The sequence below is a fragment of the Anas platyrhynchos genome, chromosome 2 (assembly GCF_047663525.1).
Source record: "Anas platyrhynchos isolate ZD024472 breed Pekin duck chromosome 2, IASCAAS_PekinDuck_T2T, whole genome shotgun sequence".
Lineage (NCBI taxonomy): Eukaryota > Metazoa > Chordata > Aves > Anseriformes > Anatidae > Anas > Anas platyrhynchos.
The window spans coordinates 114,415,604-114,435,788 of record NC_092588.1 but is presented as its reverse complement, the minus strand read 5'-3'; the positions used below and the strand labels follow the sequence as shown (position 1 = coordinate 114,435,788).

Below are 20,185 nucleotides of genomic sequence, written 5' to 3'. Positions count from 1 at the left end.
TTTTTCCTGACAGCTCGACAGAGAAGCTTTTGTGATTGGAAAAGCTTGTAGTGAGTAATGAAAATATATGTATGTGTATATGAGCGGGTATGCGGCTGACAAAGAAAAATGGGTTCCTTCGCTCCTTGCTTTAAGAAATGGGGAATTGCAGCTCTGCATTAGGTAAAGCATTTCGTGGAGGAGATGAATAAACAAGTGCCTAACGAGCCCCCGGTGGATGTCGAATGGGGCTGACGGGAGGCAGGTGCCACGCTGAATGGCATTATAAATCAAAAGGCACCGAGCAAATAAAAGCACTGGTTGGAAGGAGTTGATTATGGGTTGGCTACAGGTTGAATTTAGTCTGTGATGAGGCTGAGGAGACCCACTGGAGGGTGGAAGGGTAGAGGGAGAAAGAGTTTAGGGATGTCTTAGTGAAGAAATAATAGAGGATGAACTCCAAAGTTTCAGCTCTCTGACATGGTGGTACTAAGTAGTTACAGCTGGCAGCTGTCTAGGTGGAAAACTGTAACGTCAAAGCTGAAATGTGGCCAGTATCTCCTAAAATAAATTCAGAAAGAGAAGGAGAAGTTCAAACTTTTGAATACAAACATGTGCTGCATGAGTGCTAAAATTCCATGGACAAATTATATTAGTCGGTCTTTTATAAACATCCTTTGTTTTCTGCTCGTTTGTTCACTCTTTCCTTCCGTCCTTCCAGCACTAACTGTAGTGGGAAAATCTACTGGTGGTCCTCTTTTAAAAGGAGACAAATTAAAAAAGAACAACACTGAAACATGCACATTCTTTTCCAGTAAACACAGCTCTGCATTACATTGCCTTCATTGATTTCATTTCTGAATGGCAGCTTATGAAAAATAAACGGTCTGCTGACTTATTACTCGCTGAAGGAAACTGTTAACTTGGGAATCTGTCCATTTTACCTGCTCCATTCCATGCAGGAGGTGTAAGCTAAGCCCAGGATCTTTAAAAACCTGGACGTATTTGTGCAGTCCTATGGGAGTGAGGCTTTGTAAGTACCCATCCCTCTTCCCACTGTGTTATGATGAAATTATCTCTCTCTTATTCTGCTATCTTAACTTGTATGACTTGACTGTACAAACAGAAGCTTGTTGACTGGAAAACGAGCAGCATTGAGTTGGCTCTACAACTTTTGCCTCAGAGGATAATTTTTAATAAAGTGAACCTCATGGAACTGGATACATTTGCATAGGAAGAGAAAAGAATGAGGCAAATATTTCTGCTTTGTCTTGAAGAGAACAAGGGGTAAGTGGGGACATTGCATTTTTTTGTTCGTTTGTTTCTGTGTCTGTAGTTCTTAACCAAATGCTTTAGCATTTCTGAAGTCATTATTCAAGCAAAATTATTAACTTCAAAGTCTCAGAACATGGCCGTGGGCCTGAAAAATCATTAGGATCATCTTGGTAGATATGTCACAGCACCGTCAATTGCTGGAGGGTGGCAATAATAACAAGGTTGAATTTAGCATTCTAAACAGAACCAGACAAATGGGTTGGAAATGTGCATTTTCCATGGGCAGAGTGGTCAAAGAAAAAATCCTTGCTTTTGATCTGAGAAGATGGCTGCTCATCTTGAAAAAATAGTTGACACACTGATGAAAGAGGGCGCAGACACCGTGTTGGAACTGAGCTGCACATCCCAACATTTATTTAACGCTACACTGGGACATTGTTTGCTGTGTGCTAGGCCAATTCAAGGCATCGCTATTCATCCCGCTTCCAAAGACCTGTTTGGGGTTGTTCATTTTAAGAGAAGGGATAAATCCTGTAAATACAGGCACAGTGTCTGCCAGCCTGCCTCCTTGCTTTCCCGCCACAAGGCTGGGTGAATCATTGCTCCAGGTTTCACAGCCGCAATTTGTCAATTTTCTTTCCAAGGATGGGCCTGCTTGCCACCCCAGCGTGATGGGTCCTGCTTGTTTCAGGGGGTGACCAATGCTCAGCCAAGCACCTTAAAGCACGGTGTGTTATGAACAAAATCACCATGATTTAGGACCTGCCTTCTTCCCGGCTGTGAATACGAAGCCGAAAGATTTGCTGACCCAGCCTTTCCAGGCAAATTCCTACACGAGGGTATCAGCAATTGTACAGGATGCGCTGCGTGTCTTGTAACTGCCGTAAAACCGAGACAAGCTGGGTGGTACATTGGATGTTCAGAGCTCACCCAGCGTGTTGGCAAACCCAGGCAGAGCTGAGCTGAGCCTGTGGGATGCGTGAAGCTGTCCCCCTGCGCCGGCACCTGGCCGATGGGAGCTGCCTGGGGCTGCCTGGCCAAGCGCATCGCCTGAGCCCAGCCTCATCCCAGCAGGAAGCCCGGGAACGGCACGCTTTCAGACTGGTTTCTGTGATCACAGTGCTGTGTCTGGCAATTAATGTCAGAGTTAATTAATACAGCTAATTCATACCCATTAGGAGATAGATAAATATCCACTAGAAATGCAGCTGTTTTCACCGTCCTCTTTCATTGATGTTACCATGGGTCAGCTGACGTTGTCTTACAGTCGTTACTGAGCTGGGATGATCTATAAAACGTAATCTGGAGTTTAAAACTTCTATTATTTCTCCTTTACCAGCCCTTTCTCCTTGCCAGTCAATCCGTCTTTACTTTGACAAATGCTCTCCCCGAATGCCAGCACGACCTGCCATTAACAACTCCTGCCTTCTGTAATATTAACAGTCTCAGACAGCGTAATTTGCACGGTGCTTAAGAGGGTTTTGTTTGTTTGTTTTATTGACATCTAATAGAAATAGATGAATAAAATCTGGCATTGACTGATCAGAAGCTTCTTGCGCAAAACACAGCACAAAATACAGCGCAGCCTGGATTGCCTCCAAATTGAATTACTGTGGATCAGGACTGATGAGACAAATCTGGGATTTGATGGTGATTTGTGTTGCAGAGCTACGGGCTGGTCTTTCCAGAAATTTGGAAGAATCAAATGAGAAAGTCAAACACCTGCACCTATTGGAAATGGATGGGCAGAGGTTGTTGAAGAGGTTGGCCCTGTAAAAATAGCTAAGAAACTTTTGCAAGCAGAGATGAAAGCAGCAAAGGGTAAATGATAGCAAGTGGATGGAAAAGATATAGACATCCTTCCTTGTCCCGAATACATTAAAAGAAAAGAAAAGCTCTTTTGTTACTGAAAATGATCTCTCCCCCCTATCTGCTAGCAAACAAAAATCTAACACTTATCTGTGGACAAAAATAATCAAAGGAAGCCAATATACTTATAACAGAAATCATATGTCAGGTTTTGGCACAAAACATACTTACACTTCTTTTTTTCTAAAGAAAATAGTGATATCCTACTTGTTCAACAACACCCCACATTCATATTTGATAACAAATAATAGGCTGTTATATCAGCCGTGTCTTTTATTTGGGATTCCTGGCTGAAACACTTCCACACTTCTACTGCAAGTTAGAATTAGAAAAAGACCTTCTTTTTCTTTTCCTTGCCGAAGCGAGGAAAAATTACTATTGTCAGGACATCAATGCTGCTGTGGAACACTTCTGGAAAGCTGCTGTGATTGGGGGACTTCCAGTGGAGTCACAAGGGCAAAAAGTAATGCGTGAGTGAACCAGAATCCTAAAGTATGCTTTGTGACCAAACGCACTTACAAATCTCTAGAAAATGCTGAGCTACGGAGAAGAGATTCAGCAGTCTCTAATTGGTTGTATTTTCATAAAACCAGAAATATAGCGCTACAATGTCAAGAAGATAATTTTCTAACGGGATCAGAGTTGGTGCAAGCAATCTTTATCAGACAACAGGTTTTAAAATCTCACTTCCTGGAGTTGTAAGTTATAAGGCAATTAGTTTTCATTATAAAGCAGTCCCAACCTTTGAGATTGTAAAAACATGGGTTTTCTTTTCCTTCACTCCCTGAAATGCAGAAATCAGAGATAGCAAATAGCATAGCTTATTTTCTTTTTCTGTAATTGAAGAAATAGTATAATGAATTAATCCCGTTGCTTGCTAGTTTTGAACCTGATCGTAATTTTATGGATCTTTGCATTAGGAATAAGAACAGCACAATCTTTGCAGGGGAACTTTGAACTTAATATAACACTCTGCAACTTGCTGCATGTCTCTGATGTTCACTGTGTGCTTCATTTCTGCTTCTGAAAAAATCCATGACAAATAAAGGCATCCAATCAAAGGCTCTGCATGCTCATCTGAATCCGGACAGAACAACTCCACAGGAAAAGAGGGGTAATTTAGAAGGAAAAAGCAAACAATTTTTTTCTTTGCCGGTGTTTATATGACAGATGGTGAGCAGAATCCTGGGTAATCTGTTAGTCCTTGTGAGTGAAATCAATTAAGTTTAGAAAAGCTATTTATTGCCAGGGAGATTAAAAAGTAATTAGCAATTATAAAGAAATCTGTAAGGGTACTAATTATAACGAAGCAGTGAGTTTAGTTCCTGGACAGGAGGGAGGGTCTAAATACAGGGGAAGCTTGTATCTTATCTGTTGTTTATTAAGGAAATAGCAGGCACTATCTTTTTGCTGTCATGGTGATGATCTCTGGAAAAGCTTCCTGGATTTTTATCGTGATGCTGACACAATAACAACAGCCTTAATACCAGTTTATTAAAACCCCAATACAGGATTAAGTGCTTAGCTAAAAACATTTAGCAAGAGATAGGAAAAGAATTGAAAATCTTGCTACTTTTGTAATCAAAACTTTCCATGCAATTCTTTTTATTACTTTTAGCCACCTACTTGTACCATTGTAGTCATTCTCCCTCCTGATTTCAAGATCTGGCCATAAGGTATTTCTGAGAATAATTTTATTTGATGCCACTAAGTTTCTACAAGGGGTACATCTGACTCCCAGACAATAATCCAAAACCGTATTTCATTTGTTCAGCCACATACTATCCTGAGAAGTTCTTGCAGGAAGCAAATCTTTTTCTCGTTTAAAAAGTCCATTGTTTTTAGGTCTGCAGATTCTGTTAATGAAAGAAAGCACTCCTTCAAACATACCCGAAGGAAATTTGTTTGTGGAGAGCTTGTTATGGAGGGAGGCTGGATGGTAAACGAGCAGCTGTGTCGCCACGCATGGTGAAATGGAAGCTCTGCAAGCAGCCCAAAGCGGTTCCCAGTGCAAAGCAATTCACCAGGTGACCACTGGTGAAGTTTGACTGCTGGAAAGTACACATGAAACCTCAGTGTAAAGGTGGTCATGGAACATTTCTATCATCAATATGGGCATAAAAAGGGAAGCACCTAAGGTAAAGAAACAGGCAGCAGCAACAAAATGCTGGAGGTTGTGGAAGATGCTAGTTTGTTGAAAAGGCTTATCACGCCATGAGGCGAGGTCTTCTCAGGCACCTGCTGTCCAGGGTGCCTGAGTTTCTTCCCTGCTGTGCTACTGTTGTTATTCCTGACTTTGATAGACACAGTAAAACAAAAACTGAATCCCCCACTGTTTTGGTGCGATGTGGTGGTGCCCTTCAGGAAGATAGCTACTGCCAGTAGCGAGTGCCTCAAACAGCAGGAGGAGCTCCTTACGGCTGAAGGCTTCTTTAATCTAGGTTTCTTTGTTGGCCTGTTGTAAGAAACACTTTTCTCCATGTAAACTTCTCTCAGATGGCTGTGCTGAACAAATATACCTTATTTTTACTTTCAGTCACCAGTGAACATTCTCAGAAATGTGTTTCATTAAGATATGGGTGAGGTACATATATCCTCAGCACCTCTGGTTTTGAATAATCTCTTCAGTGCCTTTGTAAAAACAGAAGAAAAAAAAAAGAGCAACACATAAATATTCTGAAGCCTGATAAGTAATATTTATAGGACTGAACTGAAATAATTGCGACAAGCATTCAAGCATTGAAAATTTTATATTCTAGTGTATACTTTTCAGTGGTATATTACATGTTCTTCAGCAGAATACCTAAGAAGCTGCAGTCTTACTCAAAGTATAGCATTCTAAAAATGTTTTTTTTTTTTTTTTTAATTATTATTTTTATTTTTTATGGCTTAAGGTTTTTTCTTCTCTCTCTGAAAACTTTTAAAGCTTTGATAATTTTTTGTTTTAAGATTTTGCATTTTTAGTCGTAGAATCATTAAGGTTGGAAAAGACCTTCATGATCATCTGGTCCAACCATCACCCTACTACCAATATGTTGCTGCTTTTCCATCTTTAAGACAGTAGTTGCTAATTAAATGTTTAGAAAGCTGGTATTTTTCTGAGACTTCTGGTATGCTCATGAAACTGACACAAGAACAATTCTCTCCTATTGACATCAAACTTTCTTGATTAATGGGCATCGTAACCAAATTTGTGAGCACTTTCCTCAGGCCATTCAACATGTAAGCATGTCCTCTGTGTGAATGAATTTCTGATGATCTTTGGATTCTTCTTCCCTTTTCTTTACAAATTCTGGGGTGATATAAGGTGATTGTGAGAGACAGAAAGGGATGGAAGAACTCCAGATATGAGGTGTAAGTTTTTTGAAGTTTGCAAATTTAATGCTAGACTTCCAGGACCATGTACAAGGATTTAAATAAGAATTGCTCAGTCTGAAAGCTGCTCAGTATTTATAGATTCTGTGTTTGTCAGTGAAGTAGGTGAATGTTCAATATGCCTGAAAACCAGCATACTTCAAGGAAATACTATAAGCATTGATTTGGGGACCCATTGCTAAGCATAAGCTTAAATACAAGGGGTGGTAATAACAGAAGACTCCATTGCCTGCTGTTATCATAGCACGCCTGAACTCCCCATCAAAATGAGTCCTGTGAACATAAAATGGGAAGCATTATTTTTCAAACTTTTTAAATGGATTAGGCCAATACTGTAATCCCGAAAGACTGAAGGTCTAATATTTTCCTTTTTCTTCCCAGTGTTTTATTGTTACTTTTATCCTATCTTTGTGAGGTCTTTCATTCCCTCATACTACCTGCGCTTCTTAGAACATGAATAATTTCATGACTTTGTAAAGACCTAGAGATGAATTAAATTTGAGATGAAAGGAAAAGAGATTAATAGTGAACGGGAAAAAGCTTTCTGCTTTAAAAAAAGTGACTCTAATACTACGCACTCACTGCCAGTGCTTTTTTGAGAAGTATTTATGATCACAGATGTTTATAAGCCAAGACATTTCTGTTAAAAAATTGTGTGTTTAAGGGGTAGTTCTATTTATGTAGGGAACATATCCATTACAACTCATCTCCAGGTTTTACTTTTAGAACACTGCCACAATATTTTAGTATAATTTATTAAAAACTTAATAGGCTGTTAGCTCTCAAGTTGTAAATGAAGCATGTAGGAGGAAAGGAATTACTACTGTACAGCTCCTGCAACAGGGAATAATTACAGTCCTTCTAGGATAAGAAGGGGGTGGAAAAATACTGTGTAGTAAGTTCTGTATACTTTTTCCTCCCAGTGACATACTGATTCAGCTTTAAAAATTGCATATTTATAAGCTCCTGGTGAACATTTGATTCCTACCATGAGACTGATCTGCAGAAAGTGTGAATGGTTATGGTTGTGTAGGGCCATCCAGACCCCTCCAGCTCATCTGGGACACGTCATGGTTGTAGCTCTGACAGCTGGCAATTGCAGCTCTTGTGCATTGCCCAAGAGAGCAGATCTTAGGGACTTGTTTTCAAAAGAACTCTGAAAATTTTGGTATTATTTTAGTTCGTTGGCTCAGGTTCTGTAAACGTTGTTTGTATTGCACCTACTATTCCTAGCTGAAAATGGGAATGTTTTTGTCTGTGAGCTGTATTTATAGGTTATGTCTGTCCCATGGTGTTGCAGGAAGCACAGCCGAAAGCACGACAGACACCAGTTGAGTCAGATCATGCTGCTCCATTTTATTGCCCAAATAGCCTAACTTTTATAGTGAACTTAACAGGTGCAGATAGTGTCTCACTCAAGATTATTGGTCAAAAGCACTCAGACAAACAACTACAAGAAAACAACCCCACCTGCAAGAAAACAACCCCCTTGTGATTAGCAGTCACATAGACCTTGTCCTTGAAGCCAGCTACTGGTAACAATATTTTTCTGAATTCCTCAGTTGGGCGATGTGGGAACACTGTCATGGGAACTTCTCATAGTTGCCCTGGTAGCTTGGTTTGCTCAGCTACAGCAAGCCATGGGATTTTCGCTGTTTCAAAAAATCCCTCAACACCATGGAGCTTGAAGTCAAGTTGGCCAACGACAGGAGAGAGAGAGAAGAGCTGGAGAAGTGATCTGGCTTGTCAGAAAGATGTGCTAGCTTGGTGGCAGGCTTGGGAAGAGAAACCAGACTTCCTCTGGCTCCTCCATAAGTGTTTTATTCACACTGGATCAGTATTGCTTGTATACTTCATCCAGACCCCTTCAGGCTGATGGAGATCTATCAGGCTTCAGTTCTCAGGGTGCTGAGTACTTCATGGATTAAGATGTTTTTCTCTAGAATTCATGTACACAGCCTCGTTCATCCTACCTTACACCCTACATCCATTTCATAAAGACAAATTTTACTTTGTATATAAAATAGTTCAATTTGGATTCTGTATGCATTGAAAATTGCCATTTATTTTGGTTCAGAACTCCCTTTTTTATTTTTCGTTACTTACAAGAATTAATAATGTCTTGCGCTTTTATAAATCCCATGATGATTTTGAAAATCTCTTATAACTATAGTTATAACATCAAAATGAATTTTGTTCCAGTGAGGAAGAAAATCCAATTCTTTTCATTTGTTCTGTATAATTACTTATGAATTATAGTGCCTCAAAGGAGTGACACTTTCTGGCTTTTCTACCAGAGACAAGCCATAACCTGTCTTTAAATTACAGATCTCTGAGGAGCCTGAACCTTCATCTTCTTCAGAAAACATCTTTTAACCTGTGAATAACTAATGCTGGCTGGTTAAAAATAAACTACTAAATTGTCTTAAAATGGTTAACCCCAGGTATGTAAAACACAGACAGACGAGTGATTTCTCTGAAATATGGCTTTCATATCTGGCCTACATGAATCCGAGGGTAATGTTTTCTCAGCAGTTGATATTTCCTACTGAATTGCACTAAGCAACTATAGAAGAAAAAGCTTTTACAGAACAAAATTATTTTGAAAGTTACTGGAGTTGATGGACGTTCTGCCAAACAAATCCCCTCTGTGTGGAGCATAGGGGTGCTTTTTAACTTCGGACTAATACCTTATTCTGTACAGCCCAGCTGGAAGAGCAAACTGGTGCTCCTTTTCTCTTTGAATCTGGACCAGGGCTTCACTTCTGTCAAAAAGAAACCTGTGCTTCTTAAGCAGCTACTCCATTTCCAACATGGACTCTGCATCAAGTCTACTCTATTGGAAAAGGATAGAAAGCTGTTATCCACCTCCAGTAATATTCCTGCTACTACCAACTACAGTGCTAGTAAAGGTACAGTAACTGCATAAAACCTGGAAAAAGAGCATTTTTGAAGGGCTAGCGGCAAGCAACATTTGCTCAAGGAGGATATGCTTCATCCCACTGATTGCTAGAAAGCATTGCATGTTGCAAAACTGAACTGCGCATTTACAGCTGGGATTTTCACATTCATTGTGAGCTGGGCACTTAGTGTAGATGAAACATTTATTTTACAGATGCAAGACCTTCGTTGCCAAATATTGGGGCATTGATGCTCTCTGGTTCTCTATAACTCTAAAAGCTGTTGACTATGTTACGGAGTCTATAAACTGGCGATTGGTTTACTTAGTGTGAGTGCTATAAACTGAGTATCCACCAGCTGGCAGACAGAACAGGGGAGGCTGATCTGAGAAATTGTCCTTACATTTGCTCATCCTACAGGAGGCCAGGAATCTTACACTTCCTAGCCAGTAGTGAGTTACTCCATTATTACAGCTCAGTTAGCGCTTTGGGCCCAATTATTTCATATGTGTACCGTGATTCAAAAACTTAACCAACTTCAGATGTTGGCGGTTACTGGCGTGCGACATGGACTCAGCCAGTCATTCTGCTGTTAAGCATGAAGCAACTCGAAAGAAATGGTGGGCAAAAGAAGAAAGGAGAATAGAAAGCCACAAAGACAGTGCAGCAGTTGGTGCTCTTCCACTGGCAAAGCAAAGTCTTGTTGACTATCCCTCAGTCTTGATGTTGGTAGTATTTTACCAGCAGCCACTCTTTCTTGGATCGGAAGGAAGACTGTGAAGTTTGGGAAGCCTTTGGGGTGAGCTGTGGAGTGACCAGGCTGCCGAGGTGACCTTCCAGGTGTCCACTGCTAGGGCACACTCGGAATTTCCACCGAAGCATCGTAGGATGTGAAAAGTAAGACACACTACACTGGAAGAAGACATCTGCAGCAGGTTAGCGTTTGCTGCTAATGACCATACAGCAACCGAAGACCCAGGGCAGGAAGGTGCTGCAGAAAGGCAGCATGTCCCCCTACAGCACTACAGGACCCCACAAACCAGCTGTGGCCATGGGTGCTGAGGCAAGGGGAGCGAAGGTTTGGGGCTCAATGCCAACATCCCGGGCGGCTCCTCACCGCCGAGATGTGCCTACCCCAAGACCCACCGGCCCCCCTCCGCCCCCCAACGCTGCCATGAGGGCACAACAGCCGATTTTAACCCCCCCGCTGCCCCGCTGGGGGTTGCCACGGCCTCCTGTGGGCGCCTAGTAGCCCTGCGGCCATCGCCCCCCTCACGGCCGCGGCCCCCTCCCGCCATGCCCGGGAGCCCCGCCTAAGGCGGCGGGGCCGGGGGGGGCCGTGCCGGTGCCCGGGCCAGGCGAAGGAGGGGAAGGGGCTGGGGCTGTGCTCCCCCCCACTCTTATTTTTCCTCTCATTTTTTATTTTTTTTTTTCCCCTTTCCCTCCCTTTCCGCGTGAATACGCGGTTGGGGAGGCAGGCGAGCAGCACTCGCTCCGCCTGGGCGGGGAAGCCGCTCGGAGGAGGAGGAGGAGGAGGAGGAGGAGGAGGAGGAGGTGGGGGGGGGACATGAATATCTGCCGCTGCCTGCGACGCCTCGCAGCCTTTACAGGAGGCAGGACCCTGTGAAGCAGCAGCTACCCGGTGAGTACATGGCTGCTGAGGCACCCACCGGCTGCTCCTTGTCGCGGGCAGCCGTGGGGCTGGGGCTGGCAGCCCGCTCCTCACGGAGCCTCAGCCCTGCAGGGAAGACGGCGGCCTTTTTTTTTTTTTTTTTTTTTTTTAGCAGCTCTGGGAGCATAGCCCTGAAGAAAGCCTGTTTGTAGCTCTGAAATAGGCAGGAGCTTTTATCTGGGCGGTTGGCAAGCGAGAGGCTTCGTGTGTTTCTTTTAAATTGTAGGAGGGGCTGTTTCAGGAAAATATTTTAAGGGTTACGGTGAATAAAGGGGCGATAGGAGAAGTGAGGCAGCCCTGGGTTAAGCATCAAGGAGCGAGCTGACTTCTGCAGGAAGAAACGGGAAGGGAATTGGACTGTGCTGTGAATAAATGGCCGTGCTTTTTGCGGCAGAGCTCCGAGATGTTTGATCTGGCAGAGAAAATCCACCGCTGCTAACTACACACAGCGCCCGGCGCTGCGGAGGGAGTGCGCCCTGTGGGGAAGGACACCGAAACCGGCAAATAGGACCGATATAGGACGATCCCTCCTTCTCCTATCGATAATTTCATGTCTAAAAACGACCTTTTCACTGCCTCAGGTGCTAAAGCAGCGAGGGGAACGCGCTTCTGATGAGCGGTTCGGTCATTTTACGGACGCTTGTTCTTGGGGTGGGCACGGGAGAAGAGTGGCTTTAAGGAAGGCAATTCAGAAAACACATCTTAAAAAGATGTAATTTCTCCTGGTGATCTGCAGCAGTACTTCTGGAAAGCAGGTGCAACTGTTCAAATCCGTATGAAGTTCCCACTCCTGCATATGCAGTGTGATTTCACCAGATCAAGCAGGAGCAGCTATCAGGGTGGTAACAGCAGTGCTACCTGTATCTGAAAGCAAGCCAGCAACTTTACTTAAATACTGAATGAAGCAGAACCGAATCTGGGCATGCAAGCCCTTAGGTGTTGCCTACTTTGCTGTTGTCCCAGTGTGACCTACTCTGATCTGCTTTCTGTAGCTGACTTAGCGTAGGTCCTAACCGTAAGGTAACCTGTGCAGATGCAATGAAATAATTATGGTAAAACTTAATAGCAGCTGTTCTGATTGTGATGAATCATGCTAATCAGCTGTGTGAACAGCAGCTATTCCTTTCTGTGATTCTGTGATATATTTGTCATTTCTAAGGATATGAAAACAGCAAAACAGCAGAAATACCTATAATCCTATTAAGAGTGATGGAATTTACTCGACCCTTTAAACTGATGTTTGCTAAATTAATGCCAGATATAGAATAGATTGAACTTTAGTCTTTCCACTGGAGAGATTAAAAAAAAGGAAGGCAATTACAAGTGTTACAATGGGAGAGAGGCAATCATGCAATTGTATATGAGATCTGCGGTTAGAATAGCATAATGCAGAATAAAATAAAACTCAAGCTTATTATTGAAAAAGGCCTTTTATTTCTGCTAATAAAACTGACATACCAATATTACGCTAAATCAGCTGCAATAATGTGCATACATTAAAGATGTTTTATGTATTGACACAGCCTGCCTTGAAAAGTTTGAAAACACTGGGCAATCTTTCCTCTCCTGGCAACAGGAGGCAATATTGCTAAGTGCCTGTGCTGTAGCGTCTGCTCTGGTGCTGCCTTCCCTTGGAGGTTTTGCCAGGGCTGAATTTTGCCGTAACAGATAAGCTGAATCAGCAGGCATCATGTTCTTCACAGGCTGCAGCTGCCCATGGCAAGAGTTCAGCTAAGCCAAATCCCTTGGTGGCATGCAACAGACCTTAGTTCCATCAACAAAACCCAACAAACTCATTTTCCAGGCTGGCTCATTGCAGGTAAACAGATTCTTCTGTGAGGATAAACCTAGAACAGAGTTTCTGACTGTGCTATAAATGGATTAATCAGTTACCAGGTAAATAGAGGCAATTAGTGTATACATAAATTCTAGTGTAGATACTTGCAACTGATTTATTCTGGTCAGAATTTATGGATCTGTTTAAAAAGTATTTCACTTAATTGTTTCATGACATCCTTGTTTGTGGAATATATGAGCTACTATGTCTGGCCACACTAAATAATTAAATGAATTAATAAACAAGAATTTTATGAATAGTGTAGTGTTTGCCTTCAAAGCTCATCCTGTGATGGAGCACAATTCAAGACAATATGGTGCCTTTAACAGATCTCCGTTGAGTGATAAGGTGGGAATTTGACTGTAAAACAGAAGTTAGTGTGATTGGCAGGAATTAAAGTGAACCAAAACCTATTTTTTCATTCCCTGAATTATTTCATAGGAAATCATGAGACAACACAGTTAGTGTGGGCTGGCAATATATAATTCAGCTGGCAGCATATGCTTGCCACACTAAATATACAAAATAAATAAATAACTAAACCAGTTAAATTTTTGACTTAAAATTCACAAGAAGAAAGCTTCACGGTTGTGTCTCCTGACTGAAAATTAAAGTGTTCCTCACACTTAATAGGTTAGGGGTGAGACCAGAATGTAATTTTGGACCTGATTTGTACCCTGTTGTAAATAAAGCTCTTACAGTTGGAGTTTATGAAGTACTAGAATTTGGGATGTTGAGGTTAGAGGTGTTACCTATAGGTAATTGGTGACATAGTGTTAGGGATATGATACTTCTCAATGGTGATGGGAAGCTGTGATTCACCTCTTGCTTTTGGCTGATGGAGGAACTGGACTGTGCCATGCACTTAGCCACCTTTTTGGTATGATGTGATGCATCTCTGCCTGCTGGGTGTTCCTTGCTACTGGTGGGCTGTTTGTGTAATCCACAGTGGAAGCACTCATGGCCTTTGGTTTGCTGATGGCATTGATGGAGAGAAGTGTTTGAGCTGGCACACTTACAGTTTTCCTCTGCAGAGCTCTCTTTAGCACTGAGTAAGGATCCAGTTTGTCTTTTATTGTGGGGGATGAGGTTCTCCATGCTCTCTGATCACTTCAGCATCAGAAGGCAGGTTTTGTCCGGTGTGCTGCGAAAGAGGAAAAGATTTGCTCAAATTGCTTTGGCAGTCGTTGTTTGGGAGCATGATATAAAGGAAGAGCCGTAATGTCATGTCACAAGTGGGCAATGTATTGAATGCTGCATGCAGAAATACTGGGTCTGCTATGAGCAGCAGTGACCGACAGGGCCTTTTCTCACAAGAGAAGCACAAGAGGAGTTGTGTGATCATTAGACTAAGGAACATCTCCAACATCCAGTTTGATTTTCACATTCCTTGTTTCACCACTCCAAAGTGACGTTGGTTTCAATCAGAAAGAATGCGTGAGTTTTATTCTGAGGTGGATACATGCACTTTTAGGGCACTCAAAATGCTTTTATTTTCAATAGTATTTGCATCAGTGTAATTATTGCAGTTTTGGTATGACTTTAATTAAGGAGTTTGGCTGAGCAGCTTGTGTTGCAGCATTAAGCTCTGTCTACTAAGGGAGGCTTTACCAGGAGTGGCCTGCAAGTGAAGCATCACAGTGCTTCAGAGGAGCAGGTGGAGTCTTAGGACTAGTAAAATATATTAGTTGTGGAAGACATGGGAGAATTGGTGGTGAAAGATGCCTTAAAGGATCGCTGGCATTCAGATTGTAATCCAGAGGTAGTCCTCTGAACAGGACTACATTTAGGTGTCCTGTATGGTGGTTCTAAAATGGAAGTTATGTGGTAAGATTGATTGTGGGATTTAATAATACATGCACACATTCACATTTTTGCATATAATTCTTTCAAAACTGGAAATTCATAGCTATATTTGGAGTTCTGCTTATCTGAGAAATACTTGCAGCTTTGTCCCTGTTACCACTGGTCCAGATCAACATCCAGTGTAAACAGGTTAATCAAAATCAGCGGAGTGGTACCAGTGTGGCCTTCATGCACCTTGCCTGTTGACTTTCTACTTTCTGGAAGAAAAAACACGCTCGAGACACATAAAATAGAGGGATTTTGCTTGATCAGTGGTGTTCCTACTCAGAGACTTTGGAAGGGTGATACATACTATCTATGTCAAGCTGCTAAAGCAATGTTTTTTAGCATGTTCTACAATAACCTCAGATTAGAGAGGTGCAGGTAGAATACTTGTGTACACAAAGCACACGGAAAAATGGAGATGTGCTTTTCCCATGGTAAGATTTTTGAGGGGTAGATCTAACATCTGCAAGTAGAGCCAAGAGCAAGAGCACTTTTACATATTGCTCATACTCCTCTGCTCAGTGATTTCTTTGTTGTTGTTTTTGTTGTTGTTGTACCTATGTAGATGAACAGTGTAACTGAAATCAGGACAGAAGCTAATCAAGATGCATGTTTCCTCTAACAGTTCCCTTCGCTTTGGTTTCTGAGTAAATAGCTGAAGGCACATCACGTAACAAGACACTTGAAGACACTCCAGGCATTTTGTTAGTTAACCTGGACATTACTTTGTGTAATGCCTATCATTATGTGGGACAAACACTAAAATAATAACATGGTATTATGTACAGAGGACTGAAAATAAAATAGATCCAAGGTTTGAATACAGATAATATTGTAGCATTCTGTATGTAATGGTAGACTAAGGAGATCTATTAATTTCTGTTTTCATCAGTGCTTCAGCAGAGCCTGTGCATTATGAGGGTAATTAATCTTACTGAGCAACCAAGAAAAAAAATATCTAGATGTCTTTTCACAAACTCTTTATCATGCCTGCTGCTGTTGGCTCATTCTTCTTTGTTCTCCAAATCTATTCCTGCAGTCACATAATTGATATGTTTGCATACACTGAGTCCTTGTCCTATAGGAATTTGGCACATGACAACCAGTTTATTTTAAAAAAAAAAAATAAATCAGTTCTTTTAGTAGTGTTGTGGCAGTGGTATGCTTTTAGAGTTCTATTTACCTGCATACAGGTAAAATTTATGTCCCTTTTCTTATTCTGTTGTCTCCTCCTGAGAAGCCAAACTGCTCCACGGTTCCAGCATACGTGACTCCCTCATAGGTCCTGCCAGTGCCTAGGCAGAGAACCTGTTGCTTGGTTTGGAGAGCTTCTTTTGTTTTGGATGCCTAAATTTAAATACAAGCAGTGCAGCTTGAACGTGCGTTCAGGAAATCTCACTGAGTAGTTCTACCAAAAAAAAAAAAAAAATCCCTCTGCTGCTGAAAAAATTTGAGCAGTGTTCAAAATCAGTGTTTTGAAGGAGTTTTTTTCTTTTCTGTTATCTTAATATGGAAAATGTCACATATGGAAAATGAAAATATCACATATGGAAAATGACTTTCTGAAGAGTCAGCAAAGGAATCCTACAGAATAATCTATTTCTTTATCCACCAAAAACAATCAGTGACATACTGAAACACTGTGGTCTGTAAGTCATTGCTCTGAAAGCTCTAGAGAGCAATAAGAGCCACATGGCACAGTGCCATATGTATTAAAATCGAGTGCCTTGTAGAATGAAATGGATAAACATCTTGGAATAACATACCCGCTTTTGTAAATTTACAGGTTGCACCAGTTGGCAAATTAAAAATCAGAAAACAAGAAGCTCAAAGAGTCGCTGTTACCAGAAAGGTCAGAATCAATGGACTTTGTGGATATAGATATGTTTGAAGACATCAGCACTTCCCATTACAAGGTAAAGCACAAAAGTGGTTTTTTCTGCCAGCTTGTTTCTCTTCAGGTAACTCTTTTGTGGCATTGCACGAGGTGCCAACTGAGGTGGTCTCTGAAGCTTGTTCTGTCTAGAGGCTCACTGCTAATAACTGTGGTCTACAAGAAATGTATAACCGGACAATATTCAGACCAGAAAAGGCCTAGATTTTCAAAGTTAGTGACAAATGGGGTTTCTCAGAGCCTGTAAAGTAACATATGAAGTATCTGCTCCGGTAGATCTACAGGTTGTATTTTTATGATGTATCAATAGGAGCCCTTCCCTCGCTTCACCTTTTTTACATGTGGTATATCATCGGCTTCTGTGCTTGTTAATTGCCCGGTGATGTAGATTGAAGTATACTTGAAACCTGTGCCTCTTAGTGCTGCATCTTAATCAGGAGAAAATGTGTCTAAACTAAATGTTGTTAGAGACGCAAATTATGCCATTTTCTTTGTACAGTCTTCGTATTCTTTCACTTCTAGGATTGCTGTGTGATTTGTTTACAAGAACTGGTACATTTCTTCTATATATTCCAATAAAAATGTTAATGATGCATTGTTTTAAGCTGGTAGTAGCGGAGAACTTCATACATTTTCTTGTTATTTTTTGCCTGATGCCTGGAAATACTGCCACTTATTCTGACTGCTTCTTTTACTGAGTTATTTTCAGGAAATATGCATGCAAAACAGATTTTTTTTTAAAAAATGAACTTGTAGAAAGATGTGAAACAAGCTAATATTTTAAAATAAAATTTCTCCTCGTTTTGAAGTAGGTGTGGTTCTGCATGGCTGGGGGATGGTTGATTTGAGACTTCAGATTCCAACAATTCTGATCAATGCAGGATTGCTACAGAGCGAATACAAAACTGCAACACCAGCTCTGTGTTACTTAAGAACTTGAATTAGGCAGCTGTGCGGTTGCAAAAATGGGGACAGTACAACTGGTCTTAGCTGGTGCCTGCTGTAAACCAGGGAGGACTTTCAGCAGAAGTCTGTGTGATACTCCATGCTCACCTGCTTGTGGTAGATGATGAAGGAACAATCTCTGCAGGGGATGCATTGCTGTTGCTTCTGCTTTGTACAGAAATACTGATCAGTGTTGTCTATGTTTTTCACAAGCATGACATACAGTCTTCTCTTTGTTCTTTTGTGGAAGACCTAAGTTTTAAAGAGTTCCTCTTAAGGTGGAGAAGGAAACAAGTTAGGGCATGACATCCTATGAAGTAGGAAATGCTCCCTCGTACACTGAAAGAACAGGAATGGAATGTGTGAAGTATTTAGAAAATGCACAGATAAGCATCAGCAAATAAAACGTACAAGGAAAAAACACATTGAAACTCTTGAGTGCTTGGGACATTCCAGTGACTTTCCACAATTGTTGCTATGGAATGTACGTAGAAAGACCATAAAAATCGTCAAGAGCTGCTCTAGATGACAGACGCTTCTCAGACACTTCTTTGAAGTTTCATTTCCCCTCCCATACGCTCAAGTGATGCCTGGTGTCCACGCATGGGAGCTCTGATGCAGTCTGTATCACTACGTACCTACTGTTGTTTGGTTCAACAGGTACAAATACTGCTCTGACCTGTACTTTCTCATTCTGTACACCTCTACACTTGCATTTAGTGAAATCCCCAGCTCTAGTGCCAATCCCTAATATAATGGGGGCTGAGAGGTTAGAGCAAAAGCTTTGATTCTGCATATGAAAAACAAGGATACCATTTTGTGTTCTCACCTTGCCTACTTTAATTTTGTGCCCTTCTGAATAGGAACTTCCAAGTCTGTGCTATCTGGCACAGGAAGGAGCCCAGCGTTGGATAGGGTCTTTGGCTGTTGTGTGACAAGTAATCCTTCCAAATAGGATTTGCATTCCTGCAGTAGCCATTCTGGGAATGGAGAATGAATACATAGAGAAATTCAGCTTACACAGACATAGCTCAGATTCAGTCATTCAGAACACAAGTCAATCACGGACAGAGTTGCACATGAATTGACTCCTTTCTGAGAAGATCTGGTACTAGGGGCTAAGAAAAATGTAGAGGGTCAGAATGCCTGCACTGCCTTACTTAACTGTATTTATGGGCACATTTATTATGCACAGCAAAAATATTGTTACAGCCCCAGAGTTGCTTTGTTAGTTTTCGTTTCCAAAGGATGTCATCCCTGCAGTAGTTGTGGTGTGGAAAGTGAGCCAGAAACCCAGCTACTTCTGTGTACTTCTGTGTACTTCTGTGTACTTCTGTGTACTTCTGTGTACTTCTGTGTACTTCTGTGTACTTCTGTGTCTGTGTCTTCAATTAAAACTTCATTGCTCTTCAGTGCTGTTTACTGTCTGCTTTAAAACAGCAGAGATAGCAGAGTTAACGTAGTAAACTGTTTGGATCGTAGGCTGTGGGACAGAATAGATAGCTGGAGGTAATAATGTCATAAATGTAAGCTAGACCTTGAATTGCCAACCTTTCATATTGCCATTTATTTGTGGGCATTACTCTTTGTAGCCCTTTAGGTGTTTTTATCCTTTTTTTAATAAGAAATGTCTGAACCATAAAATAAAGCTGAGGAAGTAAAGGAATAGACTTCCTTCTAGGTTAGACTCAGCACAAGTATATCCATAATAGCAGAAGTTATGCACGTTTCAGTTAATTTGTTTCAGCAATCTAGGTTTTAAATGAAAGCTTTTCTGGAAAAGCACCTAAAAACTAATGGGAAATAATATTAGAAGAGTTCAAAACTGAATAAAAATTTCCTTCAACTCATCAAAATGTTTTGTAGCTCTTGTTTTTCCTGCAGAACAGAAGGATGTTTGTTCTTCGTATTGAAGCTCTCTCATACCGACTTGAAACGTTTATTTTTGAATGTTGGGAGAGCTGAAACCAAACCAGGTTATTTAGCTAGGAGTTCACAGCTTAGTGAACTATTTCCTTATCGTTCAATAAATTGATGTTATTTATGACTTGGCCACATCTTTTTCCTTTCTGATGCACTGAATTTCATGTTCCTATTTTTCTTTTTTACCAGTAGTGCTGAGGAACCCCAGGCATTGTCGAGACATCAATAATACCAGGTCCTATGCCAGGCCTAGCATAAATGCAAATGCTCCTTTCTGCAAAGAGCATCCATCTAAGAGGCAGGAAAGATGGACCCTGGAGTATGAGACAGACTTTTTTCATTAGCACAGTAAGCAATGGCTTCAAGTACTTTGAGGCAGCCAATTCAGACTTGAAAAAACTTGAAGTGATTGTATTTTAAGGTGGTGGAGAATCAAAGTATTTCATCCCTCCAGCTAGAGAGTGATCCTGAAGTTGCCAGTAATGTCGCTGTCATACTCCCTGAGCAGTGTTTTGATTTGCGTAAGAGCAGTTTGATATAAATCGACTTGGAAATGGAAGCAGCTTCTTGTCAGGGGGGTGGAAGCTTTGCCTTTTGGAAGCGAGGGTGACACAGAGCTTGCTTGTCCTGCAGTATAATTTGTCCTGACATTTGCTGGCACAGTA

General features: G+C 41.3%; 1 protein-coding gene across 7 annotated transcripts in view; it reads left to right on the top strand.

Moving 5' to 3' along the window:
* Window positions 1–20,185, top strand: part of TMEM108 (transmembrane protein 108) — a 225,761-nt gene that overhangs the window by 69,593 nt on the left and 135,983 nt on the right. For 3 of the 7 annotated variants that reach the window (XM_072033414.1, XM_072033409.1, XM_072033415.1), the window contains exons 1-2: window positions 10,909–11,040; window positions 16,545–16,674. The gene's annotated coding sequence lies outside the window, so the exon portion shown is untranslated. Of the gene's footprint in view, window positions 1–10,908; window positions 11,041–11,261; window positions 11,652–12,706; window positions 12,890–12,943; window positions 12,967–16,544; window positions 16,675–20,185 lie in introns of those variants that run through there. The other 4 variants (XM_072033410.1, XM_072033411.1, XM_072033413.1 and 1 more) reach the window with 4 other exon arrangements.